Source organism: Solanum tuberosum, unplaced genomic scaffold (assembly GCF_000226075.1).
Source record: "Solanum tuberosum cultivar DM 1-3 516 R44 unplaced genomic scaffold, SolTub_3.0 scf00220, whole genome shotgun sequence".
Classification (NCBI taxonomy): Eukaryota; Viridiplantae; Streptophyta; class Magnoliopsida; order Solanales; family Solanaceae; genus Solanum; species Solanum tuberosum.
Window position 1 is genome coordinate 224364 of NW_006239148.1, and position 4929 is coordinate 229292.

A 4929-nucleotide genomic window follows, 5' to 3' on the forward strand; every position below is an offset into this window, starting at 1 on the left:
ATATATATATATATATATATAAAAGAACCCTAGGCCCGCCTACGTGGCGTCACTACAAACCAGGATTTCCTTTTAACTTGTTTATTTCCAAAACTAGCCTTTCACTTTCATGAAAAGTTGTGAATTTTATGAAAAGTTATGACTTCTATGAAAAGTTGTGACTTTTATGAAAAGTTGTGACTTTTATGAAGAGTTGTGACTTTTATGAAAGGTTGTGACGTTTATGAAAGGTTGTGACCTTTCCGAAGGGTTGTGACTTTTCCAAAGAGTTGTGACATTTCCTTTAAGGCACAATAGACATTTGTTCACACTACTCTTTGTTGTCTATAAATAGAGGGATTTCCTCTCATTATAAAACAACAAAAATTTTGAACTTCTTCTTCGTCTTCTTCTGCATAATTAAATATTCATGTACTTTGCTCATGTTGAGTGGCTCACTTAAACCATTGTTTTTGTATCAATAAGTTGGTGAATAAAATCGTTCCATCCTGAGAGGGTCTATTTCTTTAAACCTTGGTTTTTAGAGGAGGATAATTTTCTTAAGGGAACACTGTGCATTCAGTGGACTTGATTTTTTCCTTTCTGTTTCATTCTATTGTTACAGTTCCTGATATGTTTTTTTACAGTCATTAATTTATGCTTATGATATTAATTGTTGTTTTTGAGTACATGTTTTAAACTCTGTTATTTATGTTTTGCAAAGTTATTGTCTCCGGTTATATTGAACATATACACATATAGTAAGTATTTTCATTGTGTAGAAAATAATTATGGTACTCACTTCCAAGAATTCATGTTTTGATATTCTATATAAAATTATATAACTTTAAAGTACTATATATAAGATTACATATTGTCTATTTTTACATAGGTATGAAGTTTCTCACTTATCAATTGAAGAAATTCATTATGCAAGTTCAAAAGTTATAATTACTTTCATGTTCAAGCGTAATTTCTTTTTTAATCTGTTACCAAATTTTTGAATTTTTTCCTGAGTCAGATATCACAATTGTATAATCTATGCAACTGAAATGTGTTTTTTTTCTTACGAAATGCCTTTATATATATTCTTATTTTCCTTTTAATGTTCATTAATGAACCATTTATTATTTCCTGAATAATTCATCCATTAGAAGTTCTAGAGTTATGTGATAATGACAAATAATCAGATTCATGTTGAAATATTGCTAATACTTTTTTAAGAACCTATTTTTTTTAATGTATAGATATTAGTAAAGGATTATTTGCAAGTTCAATGCAATTATTTATCACCACGCGAAGCGTGGACAAATTTTCTAGTTCTAAATATGTGTACACAATAGTTTAAAAAGTACTCCTACAATAGTTCAATATATTCTAGCAATGAATATATTTCACAAAATCAAATATAATGTATTCAAACTTTTACAATAGTTCAAAAACTCTTCATCATCCACTTCAATGAGATCAAATTGACTTGTGGCGACCCTTCAAATTTGATTACCTCCATTCCCTACACATTTAAAATGAAATTAACAATCAAAACAAACCATGTACAACAAATCAGATTGCAGCAGTTATAGAAGAGGCGAGAAGTTTTGTTGGAGTGGAGGGACTTGTATAGTAAAAGTATTAAGTTATTATAACCCAAAAATTTACTGAGAAATGATATCTATGATCAAATGTTAGCAGGGAAATGGTATCTATTTTAGGTATTCTTGTTAACAGAATGAAGTGGACAAAAATGGAGAAATGAACTAGGCTATAAATAACAAAGAAGATTGGTCCCCTTAACATACCACACTCACTTTGTAACATCCCTTGAAAATTCTCTACAATAAGGGATTAGGATATGTTCCCTAAAGCAATTCAATGTTCATCTCCACAAAATGTGTAACCAACTAGCCAAAATTAGAGGTCAATTTCATATTGTGGCCTAAATAATTATCCTCAATCCAGACTCAACTTCATAGTTGGCAACTTAAAGCATGCATTAGTGATTCTAATTGCAGATTATATTCATTTTCCCAAGATAAATTGCATTCTTCGAGTGTTGCATCTTAGTTACTGATATGTGATTCTACAAGAAATTCATTCTAATTGCACTTACCCCTTGTTTCAGGTAGATTACTGAGTATTCAATTTGGAACAAGTGAATAATAAGTTTGACAATTCATATCAAACATTTTAGGGGGTCTTAAAATCCTAGAGGAACCAAGAATTCCTCTTGCTTACATGCATAGAAGGAAAAAAATCGATTGCAGAGTCACAATCGCACAAAGGAATGGATGGATCAGTACATCAATGCCAACTCCAAGTCCACTTCAGGCCAAAGAACAGGGGGGGCAGAAGGAGAAAAATCCAAAGAGAGGTCCTGAAAATCAGGATAGTAGTCGCACCAAACAAAACATGGAAAAAGAGGAAACTCAACTCCAACAACACCAAGACACTCTACTACAGACACCAAGACAAAGGAAAACAGGTTGTTGTTAGTGACTGACCTCAACAACATCTCAGATGACTTAGCTTTTATTATTTAAAATGACATCTTTGGAGCTATTAACCATGATAGTATTCAGTCATTGTTACATCTTGTACTTCTGATAAAAACAAAACTTCAACAAAGCAAATATTAAAGAGGTTGAATCCCAAAAAGAGAACAATAATGACTAGCATAGAATCGAAGGGACCACGCAAAATCCAGGTATGACTGCTGAAACTTTTTCTGATAATCAGAGTTTGCTTCAGCAAAAAGAGATGCATATGGATATAAACTTCCAAAAATATCTAGAGTCCTTAACTAGTGAAATAGAAGAGGGCTGGAAACATGTGGAAAAGAAGAAAGGAAAAGGGAAAAACAATGAGAAGGAGACTAACCAGGTGAACCAACAACTAAACACGATGGAGGAAAAAAATATTTGCATGTTAACAGTAGCAAACATGAGAGCAACAACATGTTCAATCACCTTGCTGTACAGGAGATGATGGACTTAAACATTGACAATAATGATGTAAACGAGAACAAGGATCACGAGCAAGAAAATGAACAAAACACATTGTTTCCTAACAGAAGTACAACATGGGACAAAGACCGACAAAGTTGTGTTATCAACTCTTTCCAAAATTTCCAGCACTATATTATAGCAAATTGCAGCAGCTATATAAACTGATTCTATAAACTGATCCTATAACCTGTTCATTGATTCTATAACTTGCAGACACAGGATCCTAGCAGGGAAGCTAGAACCACAACTACACACACAAATCAGCAACCAAATTAGGAGAAGACAAATGAGATAGGGCAAGACCAACAATATCAGCCTAAGGAACAGTCAGGTAAGACACTTAACTCTACTATTTCTACTCATAATAACTATAATGATCTTGTTGTGGAGGATCAAACCAACAACCAAGAAGAACAAGAAAAATCTTCACAATTTGATACATCAATAAAGGAAATACATCAACAAACAAAATAAAGGATGATTTGAATGAAGAACAACTAGACAAAGTTGAGGAAAATACAGTTGATAGGTTCCAGAAGAGAGAAAGAGAGAGAAAATCCTTAAGGAACCAACAAAATACCTTTTGAAGAACCGAATCATGAGTTGACTCTGAAGAATGTGGAAGATTTTGGGCCATCATTTGATCTCTTTCTCTTCTTTCCACTCTTTTTTCCAAACACATTTTCAAAATCTTGTAAGCTATTAAGCACATCAGTTCCCTTTAAGAAAGTTGGAGGAGGCCTGAATTTAGTTTTTCCATTGAAAGATCTTTTGTTAGATCTCCATGGATGATGCATGGGTAGAAAAACATGATGATCCATATAATACATTTTCCGACTATGTTTAAGATAGCGAGAATTAGTGCCATAGTTACAACAAGGGCAAGCAAACTTTCCTTTTGTACTCCAACCAGATAACATAGCATATGTAGGAAAGTCATTGATTGTCCACATAAGAGTGGCCCGCATTTGAAAAGTTTGATTTCTTGAAGCATCATATGTTTCAACCCCAGAATCCCACAATAATTAACTTATCTATCAATGGTTGCAAGTAAATCAATGTCATTTCCAGGTGATCGTGGCCCAGGTATAAGTAAAAAAAGTATACAATATTCAGATTTCATGCACATCCAATGCGGCAGATTATACACCATCAACATAACTGGCCATGTGCTATGTTATATACTCATGGTTCGAAATGGATTGAACCCATCACTTGACAAAAGTCTCACATTGCGAGAATCTAGTGTGAAATTTGGATGCAACCTATCAAAATATTTTCATGCTAGACCATTAGCGGGATGCCTTAACTTTCCATCTTTAGAACGCTCCTCATCATGCCACCTCAAAGAATCTGCCGTCTTTGAGCACATAAATAACCTTTTGAGTCTAGGAATTAATGAAAAGTGTCTCAAAGTCTTTGCTGAAACTTGATGTGGTTTTCTTGAAGGCTCAAGCTCACTATCAACTTCTAGAGATTTAATATATTGTGAAGCTCCACAAGTATGACAAACTTGATCATCCTTATGATCCTGAACAACATGCAATCATTGGGACATGCATCAATTTTTTCATAATCAAGACCGAGATTCTTAACCATAGACTTGGTTTTTTTATTGTAAGATGGAGAAATGTTCAACTCGGGGATCACCTCTTTTAATAACTCTAAAAGAGAAGTGAATGATTCATTTCTCCATTCATGTAGACACTTCAATAAATATAAACGAAGTGTGAATGATAATTTAAAGAATCATGTATAACCAAGATATAATTCTTGGCTTGCCTCTTCAACTAAGTTATAGAATTTCCTGGCATCTTCATTTGAACCATCATAAACTTCTTCGGCCTGTGCAACATCTCTAAATTGATCATTCAACAACCCATCAATATCATCACGCGAGTAATCCATATCATCGTCAACATTCAACTTGATATCGCATTCCCCC